Genomic DNA, 26348 nt, shown 5'->3' with positions numbered 1-26348 from the left:
ATATAAAATGGTGCAAGCTGTTCGAGATTCTGAAAAAAGTAGGGGTAAGCTATAGGGAGAGACGGGTCATATACAATATGTACAACAACCAAGAGGGAATAATGAGAGTGGACGATCAAGAACGAAGTGCTCGTATTAAGAAGGGTGTAAGACAAGGCTGTAGCCTTTCGCCCCTACTCTTCATTCTGTACGTCGAGGCAGCAATGATGGGAATAAAAGAGAGGTTCAGGAGTGGAATTAAAATACAAGGTGAAAGGATATCAATGATACGATTCGCTGATGACATTGCTATTCTGAGTGAAAGTGAAGAAGAATTAAATGATCTGCTGAACGGAATGAACAGTCTAATGAGTACACAGTATGGTTTGAGAGTAAATCGGAGAAAGACGAAGGTAATGAGAAGTAGTAGAAATGAGAACAGCGAGAAACTTAATATCAGGATTGATGGTCACGAAGTCAATGAAGTTAAGGAATTCTGCTACCTGGGCAGTAAAATAACCAATGACGGACGGAGCAAGGAGGACATCAAAAGCAGACTCGCTATGGCAAAAAATGCATTTCTGGCCAAGAGAAGTCTACTTATATCAAATACCAGCCTTAATTTGAGGAAGAAATTTCTGAGGATGTGCGTCTGGAGTACAGCATTGTATGGTAGTGAAACATGGACGGTGGGAAAACCGGAACAGAAGAGAATCGAAGCATTTGAGATGTAGTGCTATAGACGAATGTTGAAAATTAGGTGGACTGATAAGGTAAGGAATGAGGAGGTTCTACGCAGAATCGGAGAGGAAAGGAATATGTGGAAAACACTGATAAGGAGAAGGGACAGGATGATAGGACATCTGCTAAGACATGAGGGAATGACTTCCATGGTACTAGAGGGAGCTGAAGAGGGCAAAAACTGTAGAGGAAGACAAAGATTGGAGTACGTCAAGCAAATAATTGAGGGCGTAGGTTGCAAGTGCTACTCTGAGATGAAGAGGTTAGCACAGGAAAGAAATTCGTGGCGGGCCGCATAAAAAAAAAAAAAAAAAAAAAAAAAAAAAAAAAAAAAAAAGCTAACCGATTTGTGGATAGAAACCAATTTTTCCCGGCCAACAGAAACCACCGACAGCTTGCCTCAATAGAAGACTATCGAATGATAGGAGTGCAGCAGTTTTCATAGCCACCAATCATGTAATTCGCAAAATCAGCGTAAGTTCCACTTCTGTTCTTTTCAAATTCAAGCAACAGCAATGTTTTCACGTAGAAAGACTGATTCCACATGCATTCTACATCTACATCCATACTCCGCAAGCCACCTGACGGTGTGTGGCGGAGGGTACCCTGAGTACCTCTATCGGTTCTCCCTTCTATTCCGCCGGCCGAAGTGGCCGTGCGGTTAAAGGCGCTTCAGTCTGGAACCGCGAGACCGCTACGGTCGCAGGTTCGAATCCTGCCTCGGGCATGGATGTTTGTGGTGTCCTTAGGTTGGTTAGATTTAACTAGTTCTAAGTTCTAGGGGACTAATGACCTCAGAAGTTGAGTCCCATAGTGCTCAGAGCCATTTTGAACCTTCTATTCCAGCCTCGTATTGTTCGTGGAAAGGAGGATTGTCGGTATGCCTCTGTGTGGGCTCTAATCTCTCTCATTTTATCCTCATTGTCTCTTCGCTAGATATACGTAGGATGGAGCAATATACTGCTTGACTCCTCGGTGAAGGTATGTTCTCGAAACTTCAACAAAAGCCCGTACCGAGCTACTGAGCGTCTCTCCTGCAGATTCTTCCAGTGGAGTTTATCTATCATCTCCGTAACGCTTTCGCGATTACTAAATGATCCTGTGACGAAGCGCGCTGCTCTCCGTTGGATCTTCTCTCTCTCTTCTATCAACCCTATCTGGTACGGATCCCACACTGCTGAGCAGTATTCAAGCAGTGGGCGAACAAGCAGACTGTAACCTACTTCCTTTGTTTTCGGATTGCATTTCCTTAGGATTCTTCCACTGAATCTCAGTCTAGCATCTGCTTTACCGACGATCAACTTTATATGATCATTCCATTTTAAATCACTCCTAATGCGTACTCCCGGGTAATTTGTGGAATTAACTGCTTCCATTTGCTGACCTGCTATATTGTAGCTAAATGATATGGGATCTTTCTTCCTATGTATTCGCAGCACATTACACTTGTCGACACTGAGATTCAATTGCCATTCCCTGCACCATGCGTCAATTCGCTGCAGATCCTCCTGCATTTCAGTAGAATTTTCCATTGTTACAACCTCTCGATATACCACAGCATCATCCGCAAGAAGCCTCAGTGAACTTCCGATGTCATCCATAAGGTCATTTATGTACATTGTGAATAGCAACGGTCCGACGATACTTCCCTGCGGCACACCTGAAATCACTCTTACTTCGGAAGACTTCTCTCCACTGAGAATGACATGCTGATTCCGACCCTCAGCCAGACGTGGCCCAGGAACGGAATCCATGGACCGCAATGTGCGTTCGAAACGTCGATGTTCATGTGTCCTGCAGTTCACATCTCGACGCGCAATTTGCTGCGTACTTCATCGACCCACGAGCCGAGTGATCCACCGTCCTGGCGCCACCATAGTGTCACCAAGATGAATGTCGTGAGGTAGAGCGGCTACTTGGGTCGAAAGCAGTAGGAACGGTTCACGAATCCCCCCCCCCTCCCCACTCCCCCCGCACAGTCAAGTTGCACTGCAGCGGCTGAGGTGGCTCGCAGTCCGGAGCTGCTGGTGGCATGGCGCAGCGGCCGCGCATCACTGGGCCTGCCAGACCCTTTGAGACCACTATCGGCATCAAATGGAAACTTGCAATTCCATTCTCAAGTTGATATGCCGGCAGGGTGGTATCGATAGTCGATACAAGACAGATAGTATTCTCACTAATTCACCATTTAAATAAACACATAAATAAATAAATAAAACGTACATGTGTATCCATGATAAAATTCAGATATATATTACTAGAGGAGGCGCACTACCACACTACTTACCCATTGACGTGCGCCTTCAAAATGTTCTGCTTCACTGTGTGGAGTGCGTACTGTAAGACCTTCAGCACACACACCATCAGATTATTTGACTTGTCTCTCTAACGAAGTAGGCGAGTGTCAGCAATATGTCTCGTGGTCTTATCGTGGCGTGTTTATCTTCTGCCGTTAGGTCAGACGATAGAAATGCCACTTGCACGCTCAGAGTAGCAGATTGACGTTGACTAACTTTAAACAGAACTTGATCAATTTTCACACACATTTATTAAAATAATAACAAGCATAAAAATTACTTAACTTGGTTCTGGATGCTATTTACAATTAACAATCTGAAGTTCCTTTGGTCTTGGTACATTAATCTTATTCTCACATATCTCTGATACTTGACAAAAGTGTCTATACACTTATCTTCATGGCTATGTACAGGATATGGTAATCTTATTAGGCTCAGACTGAATCTTGACAATAGACTGGTACGGACAAATGTAGACTGACTAATCCGAGGTCTGTACACTCGTTATAATACCTCGCGCGTTCAGGTATCACTGCGCGAGTGTGATCCGCGAGGAGAAGCGGCTCTATGTTAGCAGCAATCTCATTGGCTGCGTTACATATTAATACGCGGATCGGCGGAAGCAGAATTTGGTCCGTCTCTATGGCAGCGACAACTCGTAGTGCGGAGACGGACGAGCGCTGCGCCTGCGCTGTTGTGCTTAGCGGGGCGCGCTCTAGTGGGAAAGTTGTGTACGCGCTGACTACGCGGAACTATGTACACAACACACTGCACTGCTACAGTTCCCACGATAACTTACTTAACTCACAAGGGAACCTCCCCATCGCACCCCCCTCAGATTTAGTTATAAGTTGGCACAGGGATAGGCCTTGAAAAACTGAACACAGATCAATCGAGAAAACAGGAAGAAGTTGTGTGGAACTATAAAAAAATAAGCAAAATATACAAACTGAGTAGTCCATGCGCAAGGTAGGCAACATCAAGGAGAGCGTTGGCTTACGAGCGCCGTGGTCCCGTGGTTACCGTGAGCAGCTGTGGAACGACAGGTCCTTGGTTCAAATCTTCTCTCGGGTGAAAATTTTAATTTTTTATTTTCAGATAATTATCAAAGTTCAGGCACTCACACATAATCAACTTCGCTCTCCAAAATTACAGGACATGTTCAGATTTGCTTGGACATATACATATTTCACGGTCTACGCACGGAAACATTTGAAAACGTAAAAAACATATGTTTTGACAGAGCACACGGAAAACTGTGCGACTCTGAAACTGTTGCATTCATTTGATGCAGTTTATGTGACAAACTCTTATGTTTTCATCACTTTTTTTGGAGTGATTATCACATCCACAAGAAAACCTAAATCGGGCAAGGTAGAAGAATCTTTTTACCCATTCGCCAAGTGTGCAAGTTAGGTGGGTCGACAACATATTCCTGTCATGTGACGCACATGCCGTCACCAGTGTCGTAAAGAATATATCAGACGTGTTTTCCTGTGGAGGAATCGGTTGACCTATGAACTTGCGATCAAATGTTTTCGGTTCCTATTGGAGAGGAACGTCCTTTCGTCTACTAATCGCACGGTTTTGCGGTGCGGTCGCAAAACACAGACGCTAAACTTATTACAGTGAACAGAGACGTCAATGAATGAACGGACAGATCGTAACTTTGCGAAAATAAAGTAAAATTTTCACTCGAGGGAGGACTCGAACCAAGGACCTTTCGTTCCGCAGTTGCTCACTCTAACCACGAGACCATGGCGCTCATCGGCTAATATTCTCCTTTATGTTGCCTATCTTGCACATGGACTACTCAGTTTGTATATTTTGCTTATTTTTTCATAGTTCCACACAACTACTTCCTGTTTTCTCGATTGATCTGTGTTCAGTTTTTCAAGGCTTATCCACTGTGTCAATTTATAACTAAATCTGAGGGGGGTGCGATGGGGAGGTTCCCTTGTCAGTAACAAGATCACGTGCAGTGCCTGTCCAGCACAGTTTTATTTAGCGAAATGCGTAATTGTGACACACAGGTATTGAAAATTTATGTTGCGTTCATTTAGAGTTTGCACCGGGGCCACTGCACACACAGTAAGAATAACACACATACAAGCAAGAACTAAATCACAGTTTCGTAAGCATAAATAGTAGAAATAGTAACATACCCAACATGTGCTGCCAGGAAATGCTACAAAACTCGTAATGTAATATGTATACATGAACAGTTACGTATTTAATTTTTTATACGCCACTGAAAATGCGTAACACGAATAGGAGAAACAAGTTTGACTATAAATATTGTTACAGAAGATGGAGGGTACTCATTCTTATCTTATAATAAACATAATTGGAAAACTCTTGACAGCGGTCCTTGCAGGATGGGACAAATGCTTCATAACAGCAGACATGTTTTCGTAACTAAATTTCAGACATTCTGCGCATACCAGTGAACAGTTATATTACTAGTTTTTGATGTGTCTGAGCACTCTTAGTTGACCTATTAGTATCATGTTTGTACATTCTTTTATGTTTGAATATATATATATATACGGTGATTACAACTAAAATTCAAAAATGCTGTAGAAATAACACCACTGGTCAGAATGACGTAAAACTGCAACGGAATATTATCGGAGAAGGGCGAAAACGTATGGTAGAAGATAAAAAAATAGTGTGAAAATTGATCAATAGATGGCGCTGTATGTGTCAGAATACGTAAATGGAAACACCTGTCGTGTTTACGACCCATTGAAGTTGGTATAAACATGCCAGGTGCATGGCTTTTCCTCCTTTCGCGTCTGCAACATTCACCATGACTGTCTCAATGCAGGATCGTGATCTGCTTGTAAAGCTGTATTACAAGAATTATGAGTATGCACATGTCGCTCTGCAGATGTTCCGGACACTGAACCGTTTGAAAGAAGGCGTTGGTCCGATGACTGCCGTGGGTCTGGAGCAAATGATTCGGAAATTCGAATAGATGGTTCCTTATGGTGTGCAACCTGGTGGAGGAAACGAATTGATTCGACGTTAGTGGAAGCAGTGGCCACAGCAATGCAGGAAGAGACGAGTGGTGGTGTGCAAAAGTGTAGTGCTCAGAGAATTGCTCAATATTGGACATACCGGTGAGCACGGTGCGTAAAATCCTATGAAACATCCTTCTTTGCTATCGACTGAAAATTATCCATATGTACGAGTTGCTTACTGCCATCAAAAGAGACCTTTGCTTTAGGATCTCTTGCTCGCATGGCAGTGACAATGATTGGCCATGGAAGATTTTTATGGACAGACGAAGCCCACTTCCATCTGATAGCATATTTCAATAAACAGAATTGTCGAATATGAGCAATGGAAAATCCGCACGCAAATCAACCAGTACCACTTCATCCTGAAAAGGGCCATATTTTTTCTAAGAGACAGGTGCTTCCGGTCCTGTTAACTGTGTGCGCTGTGTGTGTCTTTTGCGCAACCACGTCATTCCAGCTCCACAACAGCGTGGATGTGTGGATTGGATCATTTTTATGCAAGATGGCGCACCGCCGCACATTGCAAATCCAGTTAAGCAGCTGCTGAAGCCCCATTTCGGAAATGCTAGAATTATCAGCCGCCATTTCCCTACAGCCAGGCCGTCCCAATCACCTGATCTATCCGTGTGACTTCCGGCTGTGGGGCGGTTATCTAAAGATGTCTTCAGTGTCCTGATTGCATAGTTAGCTGCACTTATGGCACGCATATCGCAACGGTACCCCGAAAACACTTCGATCAGTTGTGGAACATGCTGTTTTTCGAATTCAGCTTGTTGCAGAAAACGGTGTACAGCATATTGAACATGTTTTCCACCAGTCGCACAGAAATTAATAATCCTCATTTGATTTTGATTGATGGTTTTTATGTGGCTCTTCACCTCAAGACAATTGAAAACCGATGTGATTGATGTTTTTTATGCGATTTTTGGCTTCAGGACAATTAAAAACCAATGCGAGTGATGCTTTTTATGCGGGTTTGGCCTCAAGACAATTAAAAACCGATTTTTCCCATCCAAAGTGATACGACCTTACCGTGGTGGATGGGCTAACAGAGACACACCCATGTACACTGAGTAGTACAGTTTAACGTCAAACGTACACCTTAGGTATTGTTGTATGATTTATTTGCCATTTCTAGTCTATCACTATTAAATTATGATGCTTACAGCTCCTTCTATTGCTACATTTTGTAACCATTTGTTTTTCTTCTGCCATACGTTTCCCCCTTCTCCTATATATTCCGTTGCAATTTGACGTCATTCTGATTAGTGGTGACATTTCTACAGCGGTTTGAAATGGTGTAAGGCCACTTGCAGTACTGAGGGAAAAGATGATGCAATGTTATAATCTTGACGCAACCACTTATCTACATTTAATAAATACCTTACTAGCGATATCGACGTTTGGCTGTTTCTTCAGAGTCCATACGATTGTAGGCACCATGCCCGATTCTTTAAAGAATCGAACCTCATCTATAAAACAGCTTCAAACATCTAACTACAAAGTAGTAATGTGTTAAATATTTGACGTTGGGCATGTAAGCGAGAAAAATTTTAGATGAGCTAGAAATTATGCGTTAAGTTTGTTGTAAGTCGCTAAATGCTCTCATTTTTCAATACTGCATGAATATAGTCTGGGTAATATGCGCACCTTGAGCTACGCTGCCTCAAGACATATACACAGTTTCTGTTTATAATACTTCGCTTAGCGTGGCAAACGTTTAACATAAAACTAGATGAGGACATTTTAAATGTTTAAATTCGGCCAGTATTTATTTGAAATACTCAATATCAAATTTTTGTTGCCCCTGGAAGCCTTTTTATTGGCAACCGGCAACTGGAATCGTGCTCCATGAACAGACTTAGCCGTTTACACTACTGGCCATTAAAATTGCTACACCACGAAGATGACGTGCTACGAACGCGAAATTTAACCGACAGGAAGAAGATGCTGTGATATGCAAATGATTAGCTTTTCAGAGCATTCACACAAGGCTGGCGCCGGTGGCGACACCTACAATGTGCTGACATGAGAAAAGTTTCCAACCGATTTCTCATATACAAACAGCAGTTGACCAGCGTTGCCTGGTGAAACGTTGTTGTGATGCCTCGTGTAACGAGGAGAAATGCGTACCATCACGTTTCCGACTTTGATAAAGGTCGGATTGTAGCCTATGGCGACTGCGGTTTATCCTATCACGACACTGCTGCTCGTGTTGGTCGAGATCCAATGACTGTTAGCAGAATGTGGAATCGGTGGGTTCAGGAGGGTAATACGGAACGCCGTGCTGGATGCCAACGACCTCGTATCACTATCAGTCGAGATGACAGGCATCTTATCCGCATGACTGTAACGGATCGTGCAGTCACGTCTTGATCCCTGAGTCAACAGATGGGGACGTTTGCAAGACAACAACCATCTGCACGAACAGTTCGACGACGTTTGCAGCAGCATGGACTATCAGCTCTGAGACCATGGCTGCGGTTACCCTTGACGCTGCATCACAGACAGGAGCGCCTGCGATGGTGTACTCAACGACGAACCTGGCTGCACGAATGGCAAAACGTCATTTTTTCGGATGAATCCAGCTTCTGTTTACAGCATCATGATGGTCGCATCCGTGTGTGGCGACATGGCGGTGAACGCACATTTGAAGCGTGTATTCGTCATCGCTATACTGGCGTATCACCCGGCGTGATGGTATGGGGTGCCATTGGTTACACGTCTCTGTCACCTCTTGTTCGCATTGAAGGCACTTTGAACAGTGGACGTTACATTTCAGATGTGTTACGACCCGTGGCTTTACCCTTCATTCGATCCCTGCGAAACCCTACTTTTCTGCATGATAATGCACGCTCGCATGTTGCTGGTCCTGTACAGGCCTTTCTGGATACAGAAAATGTTCGACTGCTGCCCTGGCCAGCACATTCTCCAGATCTCTCACCAACTGAAAACGTCTGGTCAATTGTGGCCGAGCAACTGGCTCGTCAGAATACGCCAGCCACTACTCTTGAACTGTGGTATCGTGTTGAAGCTGCATGGGCAGCTGTACCTGTACACGCCATCCTAGCTCTGTTTGACTCAATGCCCAGGCGTATCAAGGTCGTTATTACTCCCAGAGGTGGTTGTTCTGGGTACTTATTTCTCAGGATCTATGCATCCAAACTGCGTGAAAATGTAATCACATGTCAGTTCTAGTATATTTGTCCAATGAATACCCGTTTACCATCTGCATTTTTTCTTGGTTTAGCAATTTTAATGGCCAGTAGTGTAGTAATATACAGCGACGGACAAGTCGCCATACCAGAAAATAATGTAGACTAATGAAATTTCGGAAACTTATTTGTCTAGGTAACATATTTTAGTGATTAAGACTGCAATATTATAGTACTGTAAGCGCGAGATAAGCCGTTGCAAATGTGAAATGCCGGTACATTAATAAACGGTGTAACAGCCAGAATTTTGACTGCATGCACTGCATTCATTGCTTACGTACATGCATTGTTTTGTACGGCCGCAGGATATCAATTTGGAGGAAAGAGTTTCTTGTCGGTTGCACGTGATCGGTCAATAAACGGACGGTTAATGCTATTTATGGACGTCGCTGGAATTCTCGTCCGGTGATGTCCCACGAGTGCTCAGTAGGAGACGTCTCTGGCGATGTAGCAGGCCAAGGCAACATGTTGGCACTCTGTACAACGTGCTGGGTTACAACAGCGATATGTGGGCGAGCGTTAGCGTGTTGGAAAGCATCCCCCTCCCCTGGGAAGCTATTCATGAATGGCAGCACTACAGGTCGAATCACCAGAATGACGCGCAATTTTGCAGTTAGGGTGCCTGGAACAACCAATATAGTGCTCCTGCTAACATACAAAATCGCACGCCAGACCCTAATTCCAGGTGTAGGTATAATGTGTGTAATACACACAGAGGTTGGTAGCAGGCACTCAACTGGCTTCCTCCTAACCAACATACAGCCGTCACTGCCACCGACACAGAATCAACTTTCACCATAAAACGCAACAGACTTCCACTCCGCCCTCCAATGATCTTTCTCTTGACACCACTCAATTCGCAAATGGAGGTGGTTTGGGGCCAATGGAAGGCATGCTATACAGCATCTGGCTTGGAGTTGTACTTGAAGTAACCGATTTGTAACAGTTCGTTGTGTCCTTGTAGTGCCAACTGCTGTTGAAATTGCTGCTGCAGATGCAGTACGATGCGCCAGATCCATACGCCGAACACAATGGTCTTCCCTCTAGATCGTGCCACGCGGCCTTCCAGAGCCTGGTCTCCTGGCAACCGTGCATTCTCGCGATGACCGCTGCCAGCAGTCATCTGCGATGGCTACATTCCTGCCAAGTCTTTTTGCAATATCGCAGAAGGAACACCCGGCTTCTCGTAGCCATATTAGACGACCTTACCGTCTTAAAGGCATTCTTGACTAACATCAACTAGCCACGTCCAATCTCAAAGGTAACTAACGCTCATTACGGCGTGTATTTGAAGCAAACCTGATTTGCATCTTCATACTGGCACTTCTAGCGCCATTATTATGCGACTGGCATGAAACCTGAATAAGACACCATTTTTAAGAGGCAGGAACACGCCTATCAACTTTCGTTTACATCGCAAAACCTGTCCTCGGTGTTGCGTTTTTTTATTACGTCAGCGTAAAAAAAGAGAAAAAAAAACATTAATTTAGATTGATGCAAGTCACTGAACGGCCTGGTCGACATATTCGAATCATTTTAAAAAGGTAACTGCGCTCATTTAGTGCAGCTACGGAACCCTAAACACCGGCTCCAGCTGACAGATTTACGTAACTCCCGCTGTTTGGGCGACACGCGTTTTATTTCAGGATGCAGAAGGTAACACACGTATACCGAACTGTGTAGCAGGGTACCCTGAACAGACGTTGTTTACACAACACACGCAGCCGTCCCTTTGATGGTCATGAGGCAGACGCGCACGTCAGGTCAGCGGAAGCTTGAGGGGAAGAGAGAGGAGAGGGTAGTGGGAGGTCCGCCCACAACTGGACCGGATGTGAGCAGCTCACAAAAGACTCACGGGAGGAAGGGGGGAGGGGGGGGGGGTGACACGTCCAGTTCAGCCGCGGCAACGATACAGGACACCCTCGCTATCCGTATTACCACAGTAAAGTCTCCCATCTGAGTGCAGATAGTTCAGTCCTCCGGAGAGTTTGAGTATTACGTTATCTCGCCAGACAATAGAGGCGTGAACGATGTGTTTCTGTTTGTAACGGCCACAGCTTCAGATTATCTCGTAATCGGCTTTTCTTGCGTTGCCAAAGCTTCTGACCGTGTCTGCGATGCTCGCATGCATAAAGTATCAGTCTGCTGCATATGGAGTGTGGCGGTTCTGAATTTACGGCTTCTGGACGTTCCCAGATCCTGATTGCGTATCGAAAAACTACAGCACAGTGTAAATCTATGACCGCAACATGGGCCTGACTGAAATTCAGTCTCTCACTCTTAATACAACTCGGCGACAATGTCAAATCTCGTCTTCACTTCCTGGCAATATCGCAGTGGAGGTTACACTACATTTCTAAAACAGTCGGGACAACAACTGTTGTTAGCCCCAGAGACTACAACTACGAGCCGAAACTAGTGCCTTCTGTGCATTTTGATGTTAACTACAACAAACAGACAAAGCACAGTTTAGCAGATCTAGTTTTCAGCTATGAACCGTCATTGTGGGACACAGTCAGCACCATTCATCATGCGCATTTGTCAGCAATGAACAGGAGTCCGCATGCCGCGCTCCTAAAAAAGACCTGAACCACCTCAAGGTAGCTACCGTCTTGCAAGTGAGACAGCATCAAAATGTGGACGACGTAGTCCGTTATTCTCAGGCCAAAAGAGAGAGAAGTGTCGAGGTGAGTACGGTGGACGTGGCATGAAAGTCAAGCCACACTTGGCATTGAGTCCTATGGCCGCAAAACTGTAGTGCGGCCTGGCGTTAACGTGTTACAACCTGAAGTTTGTCTTCTTCTCCCACTTGACCCTCTAAACTTGGGTCAGTTGCGTCTTGTAGCTCTAGACTACAAGACATTCGAAAGGATCACTCATTGAATAACGCAGAGGTCTGTGCACACAGGTTTACATGCAAATGGTGGTCTTGAATTATTTCTTTGTTACAGAATTCGCCTATCGTCTCTCTATCGACTGTTCTTTTGCGTTCCTTCTCAGTGTTGACACCACGTCTTATCTTCAGAGATATGGTGGTCAGTAATTTTCGCTTTCAGAAAAACAATCGCGGTTAATGTTCAAGAAACGATTTTTCAGGCTTGCAACAGTAGTATGGTGTGGGTCCTTTTGGTTCCATAAGAACTTAGTAACAATACCCTGCAGTGATACACAATTCTCCCTCTCACCCACAGCCATTTTTTATTGAAAGTTGGAAACGAACTGCTTTTTTTCCTTTTTTTTTGTAATTTAAGGCCCAACAAACTTTTGGTATCTGACACATGAGGCAACTTCTCGCAGAGGTACTTAGAACACCCTCCCTCTTTAGGTAAGAATTTAACAAAGAGTTTCATTAGAGGTCTTTGCGCAAAACGTTCTTCTTTCCACGTTTCAAAGAAATTTTTGCCGGTCCCTTTTTTATGAATCAATGTAGACCTCCTTGGCCTAGTATCCCATTTACACTGAACTGAAATGAAGTGCACTAGTGAATCAAAGACCTATCAGGAAGTTCGCCAAAAAATTGTTTCTTAAATACTGTGTGGAGTACGTATTTACTGACATAATAGCAGGACTGAACACACTGAAAACCACAAAGATAGGCCATTTTCATCACAAAATGGAGCTTGCCGCGAGTCGATAGGTCGCATCCGTCTTGCGAGTGGCCATATCTTTGGCCAGAGAGCGCAAGCGTTGTGGACTGAGGTCCTGGTGGTCTCTCTTTTGAAGTCGAACCGGCAAGCAGTGAGGCGATATTAGAAGGAAGGAAGCGGTTCTGTGTGCCTTTGAGCTGGTACGCGGCGCGGGGTCGTGTTGGCAGTTCCTGGAGTCCTGAGTTCGTCGCTGTGATGGTCCGTCGGGCACTGGCGGCATGGCTGGGGGAGAGCACGTTGAAGTATCAGTTCGGCGGGGCCGCGCAGAGCTGGGAGATGCTCGTTAGCAACAGGCGGGCCGTTGCGGCCTGAGGGGAGTATTCTGCGTTGGGCCTCCAGTTCCAGGAGTTACAGCACTGGGCATCTTGAAAACAGCTGCAGTCTCCTGACGAATCTCCATTAAAGGTGCTGGGTGAGCACGTTTTGGAGTGGTTCACTAGTATTCATCTGCCATGCGATGTCTCTCCCACTGCTGTTTTCACGTTGCGCAATTCCATCTGTGTGTTCCCAGTTGTGTGTCTGCCAAGCGCGTGCTTCTTACCTTATCGCCTTTGCCGAGTGAACCTTTTTGGGGCGAGGCTGTTACTGTTGCGACTGTAACCTGTCGTATCGTTTTGGCTAACCTCAGTATCCCATGAGGAAAATCTTTCGGATGCATTTATTCGTACTTTATTTAATATCTTCATCTTGATATATGTATTTGGTACTTTACAAATTTAACAAGTGCATCTGACGGCCTCCGCATCTAGCTTTTGAATTTTACTGCTTGCTTGTAACCTTCATCTTGGTAAGTGTATTTATTAATGCGCTTGTTGGTTTATAAAATTGAAGAGAGTTACTACCGACCTTTGCAACTAGCTTACAATGTATTTATTATTAATTCCTGATTGATCTGTTGGGCGTCTTCCCGAGATTAACCAATTTATTATTCGGGCTTTGCTGTTCGTGAGATTTAGTGTTCAGTTTAAATTTAATTGACTGCTCCTCTAATCTTATTACGTCTTAATCGACGTGATTGCTGTTCTCCTTAGCATATATATATATATATATATATATATATATATATATATATATATATATATATATATATATATATATATATCTCGGTATTACCGTCGTCAAAAAAAATGGTTCAAATAGCTCTGAGCACTATGGGACTCAACTGCTGTGGTCATAAGTCCCCTAGAACTTAGAACTACTTAAACCTCACTAACCTAAGGACAGCACACAACACCCAGCCATCACGAGGCAGAGAAAATCCCTGACCCCGCCGGGAATCGAACCCGGGAACCCGGGCGTGGGAAGCGAGAACGCTACCGCACGACCACGAGATGCGGGCCGGTATTACCGTCGTCCGAACCAGAATACGCATCATTGACTGTTCTGGTTCAATATATCCTTTTTCCTCGGTCTCTTCAAAATACTTTGTCACCCTGATTGTGCACTAAAGCCCGTAAGTTTTATTCGTACAGTGTCCTGATGCCATTGTATTTTACAGTAATCCATTTCGTAATTCAATGCGAAGATCGTTAGTTTTCTTGTATTGTGTTTTTTCTGAAACAGTCTAGTCTCGTAAATCCCTTAACCAGTTCACCTTTTATTTATAAAGTGTAACGTGTTACACAATTTGACCCAGTCTCATCGCATTCGAAACGTAACTTTTCGAATTATCGACATACATCTACATCTACATGGATACTCTGCAAATCACATTTAAGTGCCTGGCAGAGGGTTCATCGCACCACCTTCACAATTCTCTATTATTCCAATCTTGTATAGCGCGCGGAAGGAACGAACACTTATTTCTTTCCGTACGAGCCCTGATATCCCTTATTTTATCGTGGTGATCGTTTCTCCCTATGAGGGTCGGTGTCAACAAAATATTTTAGGATTCGAAGGAGAAATTTTTAATTCGGAGAAAAAAAATTTTTTTTTCTTGATATGCCTAAACCAGTGACCTGTACACTGGGATGGAAACGTTTTTCTCCCTACCGTTGCCTCGGGAACAAAGATGTGCTCTCGACAGCCGTTTCTAAAACAACTATTAAGCGGTAATTTCCGCCAGCACTGTGTTGTTTTCTGCTGTCAGTGAACCGACGCTGGTTAGCGGACAAATGAGAAGGAAAGCGATATTTCTCCACGAACAACCTAAACAGCAAGGACGGTACGGCCTTCTGACAACTTTCAGCAACGACTGCATGAGATCGAAGTTGATATCTACACCTACGTGTTAAAAATTATTTGTTATACGCTGAAATGACAAGTCATGGGGTACCTAATGGTTCAAATGGCTCTAAGCACTGTGGGACTTAACGCCTGAGGTCATCAGTCCCCTAGACTTAGAACTACTTAAACCGAACAAACCTGAGGACATCACACAGATCCATGCCCCAGGCAGGATTCGAAGCTGCGACCGTATCAGCAGCGCGGTTCCGGACTGAAGCGTCTAGAACCTCTCGGCCACATCGGCCGGTCATGGGATACCTCTTAACATCGTGTCGGATCTCCGTTTGTCCAGCGTAGGGCAGCAATTCGACGTGGCATGGACTCAACACGTCGCTGGAAGTTTCCTGCAGAAATAGTATGTTGCTTCTACAGCCGGCCGTATTAGCAAAAGTGTTACCTGTGCAGGAGATTGTGCAGGCACTGACTTCAGGATTGTGTTGCATAAATGTTCGGTGGGATTCATGTCGGGCGCTATCTGGATGTTCAAATCATTCGCTCGAGACGTCCAGAATGTTCTGACAGGGCGAATTGTCAATCCATGAAGATTCAATCGTTGTTTGGAAACATGAAGTCCACGAATGGCTGCAAACGGTCTCCAAATAGCTGAACCTACCCATTTCCAGTCAATGATCGATTCAGTTGGACCAGAGGACGCAGTCCACTCCACGTAAACACGGCTCACACCATTATGGAGCCACCACCGCTTGCACAGTGCCTTCTTGACAACTAGGGTGCATGGCCTTCGTCGGGTCTGCGCCACACTCGAACCCTTCCACCAGCTGATTTCAAATGGTTCTGATCACTATGGGACTTAACATCTGTGGTCATCAGTCCCCTAGAACTTAGAACTACTTAAACCTAACTAACCTAAGGACATCCCACATATCCATGCCAGATGCAGGATTCGAACCTGCGACCGTAGCTGTCGCGCGGCTCCAGACTGAAGCGCCTAGAACCACACGGCCACACCGGCCGGCCTTCCACCAGCTGAAAGCGGGACTCATCTGACCATGTCACGGTTTTCCAGTCGTCTAGGATCCAACCGATATGGTCAGAGGAGGGGCTGCAGGCGATGTAGTGCTATTAGCAAAGGCATTCGCGTCGGTCGGCTGCTGCATAGTCCATTAACGCCAAATTTCGTTGCATTTTCCTAACCGATGCGTTCGTCGTACGTACCACGTTGATTTCTGCGGTTATTTGACGCAATGTTGCATGTCTGTTAGCATTAACACCTCTACGCAGACGCCGCTGCTCTCGGTCGCTAAGTGAAGCTGATCGGTCACTGCGTTGTCCTTGGCGAGAGGCAATGCCTGAAACTGGTATTCTCGACACGCCCTTGACACTGTGGAACTCTGAATGTTTAATTGCCCCAACGATTTCCGAAATGGAATGGCCCATGCGTCTAGCTACGACTACCATTCCGCGTTCAAAGTCTGTTAATTCACGTCGTGCGGCGATAATTACTTTGTAAACCGTTTCACATGAATCACCTGAGTATAAATGACAGCCCCGCCATTTCACTGTCGTTTTATGCCTTGTGTACACAATACTGCCACCATTTGTACATACGTACGTCGCTATCAAATGGTTCAAATGGCTCAGAGCGCTATGGGACTTAACATCTCAGGTCATCAGTCCCCTAGAATTTAGAACTACTTAAACCTAACAAACCTAAGGACATCACACACATCCATGCCCGTGGCAGGATTCGAACCTGCGGCCGTAGCGGTCGCGCGGTTCCAGACTGAAGCGCCTAGAACCGCTCGGCCACACCGGCCGGCCACGTCGCTATCCCGTGACTTTTGCAACATCAGTGTATTCGAGAAAAGACAGAGAATTACCATGTAGTTCTAAAATATTTACTGTAATTATTATCAGAAATGCTTAGGTGACACAGTGCAGAAGTCAGAATTGATATTGGAGGGAAGTTAAAACTCCGAATAGGGAAATACCAAGTCTGAACATAAATACGAGTATAAGGTATTGCATCGATATAAATGTAAAGTCGTTCAGTCGAATAGGGGAGAATGCATCTTTATGGACAACTTAAATAACTTGAATAAGTCATGGGTTCAGGTGTACCACAAATCCAGAGCCGAAGTTCATGGAGTATTGAAAGAAAGCGTGAGAGGTTAAACTGTAGAGGGAGACGAAGACGTGACTGCAGGCGTTTCACGTGGGTGTGCAGTAACTATGCAGAGCGAAGATTGGGAAATAGTCTCCCATTCGTATATCCGAGATTAAACTGCTAAGGGATGTGGGGGGGAGTGGGGGGAGGAGTGATCAATAGAAAAGGTAAATCAACGAAAAGTCGAGTCTGAAATATCAAATGTCTGAATGTGATATGGGTGGTAGAAAAAGGCTGAAGGGAAAGGTAAAAAATGGTTCAAATGGCTCTGAGCACTATGGGACTTAATTTCTAAGATCATCAGTCCCCTAGAACTTAGAACTACTTAAACCTAACTAACCTAAGGACATCGCACACATCCATGCAGGTGGCAGGATTCGAACCTGCGACCGTAGCGATCGCGCGGTTTCAGACTGCAGCGCCTAGAACCGCTCGGCCACTGCGGCCGGCGGAAAGGTAAAGGCTGAATCTAGAGTCGGTAGCCTTCAGTGAATTCAAAAAGCAAAGATGATGATGTATAAAACAGCACCAGTAAATAAAACGGTCAATTGAAATTCAGGAAAAAGAGATGTTACTGTGAGCAGTGCAACGGTAAGATTATTGTCATCAGAATCGAAACCCAACCAACGCTGTAATGAGGGAGGAATGAGAGAGAAGAAAGACATCTTGACCTCTGCAATAATAGCGAATACACTGTCTAAAAATAGGAAGAGGTTCACCTGGAAAACGCTAGGAGATGCAGGAAGATTTCAGAGGGATCTCATTATGCTGAGACAGAGATTCCTAATTCTGATATTAGATTGTCAGGCGTATCCAGGAGCATATGCAGACACATATCATAATTTGGTAATATTGAAGAGTAGACTGTAGTTTAAGAATACTATCAGACATTCGATTGGCATACCGCGCTACTGATGAATAACAATACGTGCTTTCAGTTCTGTGAGGCTGCTAACAGTGTTACAATGAATTCCAATGTTAGTATTTCAGTTTTGAAGGGAGTCATCCCTAAAAAAGGTAACAGCAGCAACTGACATACGATTTTGGTAAAAGAAAAGTAACTGTGAAGAGAATCAGGGTAACACAAGAAATACTTGAGCTAATTAAAGAAATACAAAAATGTTTAGGGAGAGAAAATAATATACCAATGTAAGTCCTTTAGGAATGAGGCAGACTGGAAATGCAGGAAAGCTGATGCAAAATCAGTGGCGAACGTATGTGGAGGAACAGAAAAAGAAATGGCCGTCAGGGGAGAGATTCAACGTATAGAAAAGTCAAAATAACTCGAAGACTGTCAAAGGTAAGGCGGCAACATTGAAAGTGCAACGGAAATTTTGCTTTTCAACGCAGAGAAATGGGCGGATGGGTGATAAAAGTGTGCTGTGGACCTTTGTGAGTGGGAGGTACTCTCAACTAACGGCACAGAAGAAGGAACAGACGTCAGCTTGGAGGATACGGAGTATCCAGCATTAGTATGAGTTTGGTAGAGCTTTAGAAGACCCGTGGTCAAACAAAGCGGCAAGAGTGGTTAACATTATTCTCATTCGTTTTTAAAATCATTGAGAGAAGTGACAAGTAAACAGTTATTAAAGTTAGTTTGTAGAATGTATTAGGTATGAGATAAACCCTCAATCTTTTGACAGAACGTGAAGTACATAATCATGAAGGAATCAATATCAAATAAATGTGAGAACTATCGTGCGCTCAGCTTCATATCTCATGCCTCCATGTTTCTGACCAGAAGGGTGTAATATTTCTGGCTTAGTCAGCCATCATATTAGCCTCCAAGAACCTGTTCCCAGAGCAGTGGAGATGCAAGAAATATATAGATGACGAAATGCGGTGTGAGGTACCTGTGACCGATGTTAGATTCGGAACCATTCCCGTGAGAAAGCCCCCCTGCATAATGCTACTGCTCAGTGATTGGCTGCTGTGTTCGGAGCAAGGGCACCAAAACGTTAAAGTATAGTTATTATTATTAGTTAAACTACTCATTGGAATGACTTCACTTTTTAATATAAATATCTCTCAACAGCTGACTATCAGTCATTTTAGAATTATTAAAAACAATTTAAATCAAAAACGAAGGACTGACGAAATTGCAGACGAAGCACTTCGGAAGCGTTCGGGTCACGCCTTCTCTGGTATGGCGCGCGAAGTGTTTCGGGCTGTTCGTCACTCTGGATTAGGCAGTCGAGAAGAACAGACATGTTGTCTGTCGTAGACTGTGTTTCTAATTTTTGTTTAAGTTCCTGTTCGTCACTCTGGATTAGGCAGTCCAAATGTACAGTCATGTTGTCTGTGGCAGGATGTGTTTGCCAGTATTCAGTATTAAAGATTCACTCCGGTAGTCATGAGGCACAGACACGTATCACAAATAGTGTAAAGATGCATTTTCGTAAACATTGTGTTTGATCATGTACTTCGCTGTATCAGAAGATGTTGTGTTAAGATCATGTAGTCTTCTCGTGTGGTTATATTAAAATACGCGAGTGGCATCTCAAAGAAGCGATACATTATTCCAGAACAGAACCTCGCTAAAATTCAGTTTCAGCCTCAAGATACAGAACCTACGACCTGCGTGCTGTTTTCTGCGCTGGGGACATCAACTTGAAGACAGCAGGTTAGTGAAATATAACAGAACCTTTGTATTCCACAGTGGAGAGGAAACAACTAGGCACCTCAGCTGAACTGCATGCACAGAACAAATGTGCCCAGTGACACGTCGTCTGCAGTAATGCAGAGGAGGTAAAGGAGGATTATCGTTATCAACACCAACAATCAATTCATTCTTCCTTTCTTACCGTAAGGGTATGCAGAAGAATGGAAAAGAAACTCTAGAGTCTTTCTTCTTTAAGGAAGGTAAACACACCAGAGGCTTACCCTTTAACATGGAAGTTACACTTACAAAAATAAGTACATCTTCAGGCGATTAATCTAGCTGTAAAAATCTCTCAACGACTTAAAATAGTGTAAAAGGTACGAAATCCTGAAAATATAGTTATATGCTATAAGGAAACTGGTAACTTGGAATTTTCAGTAGAACAAAAAAGTAAGATTAAAAACGGAAGATCAAAATAACAGCACTCAGACTAAAATCTCTTAAGGTAGGGCTGTAATCTTCCCCTCAGTTTTTCGAAATTTATACTGAAGCAGCAATGAATGGAATAAAAGAGAGGTTCAGAAGTGGGACAAAATTCAGAGTGAAGGGAAATCAATATTGATATTCGATTATGATGATGATGATCTCTGTCAAATTGAAAATGATTGTAGGATTGTTGAATAGAACAGATATTTCACTTACTGCAGGATATGGACTCAGATGAAACCAAAGACAGACGAAAGTGAGAAGGAGTAGAAAAAATAGAATTATTGATGAATTTCAGATTAAAGTTGGGAACTATGTGGTAGACGAAGCGAAAAAATCCTAGTGCCTTGGAAGCACAGTAACACGTAAAAAATGAAGGACACCATAAGAAGCAGACTAGCATAGGGAAAGGGAACAATCTTCACCAAAAGAAATCTATTGTTATCGAACATATTTTGATAAATATAGTTCTGAATATATTGGTCTGAAATACTGCATAGCATGAAAGTGAATTATGAATTGTGAGGAATCTGAAAGAGAATAAAATAAAAGCGTTTAATCTATTCTGTTACAGAAGGAGACTGAAAATTAGAGTGTCTGGTAAGATATGAAATGAGGTGAGAAAAGGCATGTGTGGAAGGCTAACTCCAGGAAAGGACAGGATAGCAGGACATTTCTTAAAACACCAGGGAATAAGTATCGTGGTACTATAATCAGCTGTAGAGGGCAATACTGTAAGAGAAGACAGGTATCGGAATATATTCAACAAATAATCGATGATGTGTGTAACTACTCAGAGAAAGAGGTTGGTCGAAGAAAGAATAGTTACAGGTAACATAAAACTAGTCAGAAGACTGGTTATTACGTGGCAGTTTATACCCAAATTTTATTTTATAAAATGCACATCCCAGTACTCCGCTTATGGTTCAAATGGCTCTGAGCACTATGGGACTTAACATCTGAGGTCATCAGTCCCCTAGAACTTAGAACTACTTAAACCTAACCTAAGAACATCACACACATCCATGCCTAAGGCAGGATTCGAACCTGCGACCATAGCGGTAGCGCCGTTCCAGACTGAAGCGCCTTGAACCGCTCGGCCAACCCGGGCGGCGTACTCAGCACAGTCGATACTTTAACATTGCATAATAACAGCACACAACATTCACTGCCAATGACTGCAAAGCTAATCACTTCCCCCTCTCATTTCCTTATTACAGTGAGGGGGACCTGTTATTTTCTGCACCCTTGGAGAGCTTCTTTAGCTGGCTTCTGTTATGAAAGTTTATTTAGAAGGACTGGAGGATCGTAAACTTGAGCAGTACTGAAGGCAGTCACCCGAGCAGACATAGGATAAAAAAGACTGTCATATCTCCGGATAGCAGGCAAGTTGGCGTTCGTCTGCGTTCCATGAAGCTAAATTGTGCGACACGCTAGGAGGAATCCTTGTTGGAAAGATAAAACCTGAAAGCCAGGTGTAGCACTCAGAATAGGCTGTTGTCTGTAGTTATGCCATGAAAAAAAATGTCCGCTTGGATCCGATTAACTGGGTCAGTACTTGGCTCACAATAATTATTTAGTAGGAGACGTAATTTCCAAGCATGTGTATGTGCAAGCACTTTCGTTGGCTGGGGTTAGAAACCTATCTCGTACTGGTAGAGATTTCCTGCCTTCATTTCTGCACCACAACGCTATCATTTAACCGTGACAAAATTTGTGAGAGCAGGAATTAGTTAAATTTGTTCATAAAATTATTGTTGGTCGCAAAGTCTGCTGCAGTTTTGTCAGCGAGATTCCTTCGCTGCCAATATCAGCCAAGTTTAAGAGAGTAAACTGAGAGCACTTTAGCTGCCTAGGGACTCAGGAAAGAACACTTGTTTCAGTCGTTGCAGAGAAAGGTACAGAGCGATGTCTGCAGCTCAGATCAAAGTACAGAGCTTAAGAGTTGCTACCATCATGTACTTTGGTTTTCGTACTTGCTTTTCCCGAGTTTTTCTTTAAACTACTAACCACTTCCACAGTCATTGGTCGCATCCATGATACAGTTTCATGTAATGCTTTCATGTGTCCACCCACCTCCACTTATTAAATATTTCGATGCCTGATGCAGTGCGTCATTCGTGCGTTCGATGTCTCATGGTAATGAAGTAAATTGTTACAGTGACCACTAGTTTCCTTTGTAGTCAGATGGGCCCCTCATTAATAAAAATTTGTGAGGTGTGGTAAGTGTACTTCAAATGGTCTAAATGGTTCAAATGGCTCTGAGCACTATGGGACTTAACATCGAAGGTCATCAGTCCCCTAGAACTTAGAACTACTTAAACCTAACGAACCTAAGGACATCACAAACATCCATGCCCGAGGCAGGATTCGAACCTGCGACCGTAGCGGTCGCGCGGTTCCAGACTGAAGCGCCTAGAACCGCTCGGCCACTACGGCCGGCACAAATGGTCTACATCTAGTAGTTTTCTTTCAGTAAGACGTTATCCATTGCACAACATTGTTTCTCTTAAATTTGCATGATCTTACGGGGAGATTCCCTTCTCCTGTAGGTCATTGGTGATCAGACAAATAGCATCTTAGAGGACTGCTAAACAGCTCACCCAACACCTCACATGATGAAACGCAAAAGGGAAAGTGTGCCTTGTACTTTGTTATCTGTTGGGTTGCGGCACATGTTAGGGGGATGTCATGGAGCTGCCAGTCCTGGGTTTAGCTATAAAACTACATATATTGCATACTCCGCAATCCACTGCGCAGTGCATATCAGAAGCTACTTCATACCATTATTATCGATTTTCTTTCCTAGTCCATTTGAGTGTAGACCAACAAAAAATGACTGCCCTTATGCCTCTTTAGGCAGCGTAATCTCACTTAACTTATTCTCATGATTACTATGCAACATGTACAAAGATGGCAGCACAACAGTCGCACATTCTTCGGGGAAAGTTTCTCGGAATTTACTCAACAGTGCTTCATGAGAACTACGCACTCTTTCTTCCAGGCATCCCCATTTAAGTGCTCCGAGCATCTCTGTTACACTTTCATATAGGCTCTACAGACCTTTACGTTCCTAACACTGCATCTCTTCATTCACTCAAGGTCTATGTTATGCATTTTTTACATTTTTCAAAGTAATGCTTGCATAAGGCAATTTGTTGTGAAATTATTGTATAAATTCTTAAATTATTAGGAACATCACCTTAAAACTAAGACAAAGTTGTTTAATGCAAGTTTTAGAATTAGGAATATGGAATTTTAAATAACTGTGTACAGTATTTTTATTGTTAAGGTAATTGTACATTTTTCAAAATGACTTTAATGCTTAATATCAAATTAGTGTTATTGTTACTTTACTGAATCCACTGCTCATGCACCAGATGTATTTCCTGGCTTGTGAACAGAAACTTAGGACGCCTAGTAATAAATTCTACAACCAACTGCTGCGCAATTAGACAATTTTTTTGTCAAATCTGTGTGGTAACCAATTTCTTTCTGCTTGCCAATAATCCGACAATGAGAGATTCTGCTCTCTATTGAATGAATGTTTGCTAACATCTTGTCTTCTTGTTCTGCAGTACATACATTTTGCAAATTTCTATATTACTTCTTAACACTGTAGTTGAGATTATTCTTAGCTTTATGAACCAGCATTAATTTGGTTATATTAAACTGCTTAGTCGCTTGTAAAAAAGATAAAACGGGGGAAACTGTCATTTACTCTGATTTAGTACGCGATTTGCTGCCTATCAGTCTTTCTACTGTTAATTCACACCATCTGGGAAAACAAGGGGGGAAAAGAAATACATAGTTTGGAATCTACTTCCACCACTATACCATTCTATCCTGTCCCGTTCCGCCCCAGCAGCACAGTCCAATTTAAAACTTTAATGGAGCATAGTAACTGTCGAATTGAGAAGTTTTGTGTAACTAACATATAGTGAATTGACACGCACTTTAAGATTACGTCACTCAAGGGCGTAAAATTAACAATTAATGCCTTTCCTTGCGTTAAAATTACCCGAAAGTTATAAAAACGGAACTGGAAACTTTAAGAGTAATCGTTCATTTGCAACTTACACTCTTAGTCAAGTCAAAGTGGCTGTAGCACCTTCCTTTACATTCAGAGACACAGTTTCCCGTTACTACTATAGGCTGCATCACTCTCTAGGCTAAAAAAAAAAAAAAAAAAAAGAGCACAATCCGATTGTGGGTAGCTATCCCGTCCTGACCCGAGTTCCCCGACGTGTTTTTCCATTAATTATTGGGGATTTTAGGATAGCGTAATTTTAACGATGTAGCTACACTCCTGGAAATTGAAGTAAGAACACCGTGAATTCATTGTCCCAGGAAGGGGAAACTTTATTGACACATTCCTGGGGTCAGATACATCACATGATCACACTGACAGAACCACAGGCACATAGACACAGGCAACAGAGCATGCACAATGTCGGCACTAGTACAGTGTATATCCACCTTTCGCAGCAATGCAGGCTGCTATTCTCCCATGGAGACGATCGTAGAGATGCTGGATGTAGTCCTGTGGAACGGCTTGCCATGCCATTTCCACCTGGCGCCTCCTTTGGACCAGCGTTCGTGCTGGACGTGCAGACCGCGTGAGACGACGCTTCATCCAGTCCCAAACATGCTCAATGAGGGACAGATCCAGAGATCTTGCTGGCCAGGGTAGTTGACTTACACCTTCTAGAGCACGTTGGGTGGCACGGGATACATGCGGACGTGCATTGTCCTGTTGGAACAGCAAGTTCCCTTGCCGGTCTAGGAATGGTAGAACGATGGGTTCGATGACGGTTTGGATGTACCGTGCACTATTCAGTGTCCCCTCGACGATCACCAGTGGTGGACGGCCAGTGTAGGAGATCGCTCCCCACACCATGATGCCGGGTGTTGGCCCTGTGTGCCTCGGTCGTATGCAGTCCTGATTGTGGCGCTCACCTGCACGGCGCCTAACACGCATACGACCATCATTGGCACCAAGGCAGAAGCGACTCTCATCGCTGAAGACGACACGTCTCCATTCGTCCCTCCATTCACGCCTGTCGCGACACCACTGGAGGCGGGCTGCACGATGTTGGGGCGTGAGCGGAAGACGGCCTAACGGTGTGCGGGACCGTAGCCCAGCTTCATGGAGACGGTTGCGAATGGTCCTCGCCGATACCCCAGGAGCAACAGTGTCCCTAATTTGCTGGGAAGTGGCGGTGCGGTCCCCTACGGCACTGCGTAGGATCCTACGGTCTTGGCGTGCATCCGTGCGTCGCTGCGGTCCGGTCCCAGGTCGACGGGCACGTGCACCTTCCGCCGACCACTGGCGACAACATCGATGTACTGTGGAGACCTCACGCCCCACGTGTTGAGCAATTCGGCGGTACGTCCACCCGGCCTCCCGCATGCCCACTGTACGCCCTCGCTCAAAGTCCGTCAACTGCACATACGGTTCACGTCCACGCTGTCGCGGCATGCTACCAGTGTTAAAGACTGCGATGGAGCTCCGTATGCCACGGCAAACTGGCTGACACTGACGGCGGCGGTGCACAAATGCTGCGCAGCTAGCGCCATTCGACGGCCAACACCGCGGTTCCTGGTGTGTCCGCTGTGCCGTGCGTGTGATCATTGCTTGTACAGCCCTCTCGCAGTGTCCGGAGCAAGTATGGTGGGTCTGACACACCGGTGTCAATGTGTTCTTTTTTCCATTTCCAGGAGTGTATTTGGTTACCTATTAGGAATGATTAAATATTTTTACGGTCTGGTTGCTAGAAATCGTTCATTAGCTTTTCTGTTCGCCGATTACAGAAAACCTGCAACTTAAATGTATTCCTATGGTAACGAAAAACGGTAACGTCCAGTATTTGAAATAAATCCGTACAAATTTTTAACATAAAGAACGTATTCAAACTTTTATTGAAAAAGCTTTCTTTACTTTGCATAGTAACAATCTTTAAAACGTAAAATCTTGTGAGATCTCGCTTCATCTTCACTA

The 26348-nt window shown here is 44.0% G+C and overlaps 1 non-coding gene across 1 annotated transcript; it reads right to left on the bottom strand.

Moving 5' to 3' along the window:
• Window positions 1-2436: 2436 nt before the first annotated feature.
• LOC126254327 (5.8S ribosomal RNA) lies at window positions 2437-2591 on the bottom strand. The gene has a single exon (XR_007546041.1). It is a non-coding gene; the product is annotated as a 5.8S ribosomal RNA (ribosomal RNA).
• Between the last annotated feature and the right edge of the window lie 23757 nt (window positions 2592-26348).

Source organism: Schistocerca nitens, chromosome 4 (genome assembly GCF_023898315.1).
Source record: "Schistocerca nitens isolate TAMUIC-IGC-003100 chromosome 4, iqSchNite1.1, whole genome shotgun sequence".
Lineage (NCBI taxonomy): Eukaryota > Metazoa > Arthropoda > Insecta > Orthoptera > Acrididae > Schistocerca > Schistocerca nitens.
Note: the sequence above shows the minus strand (reverse complement) of the source record. Positions and strands in the feature narration are given on the sequence as shown.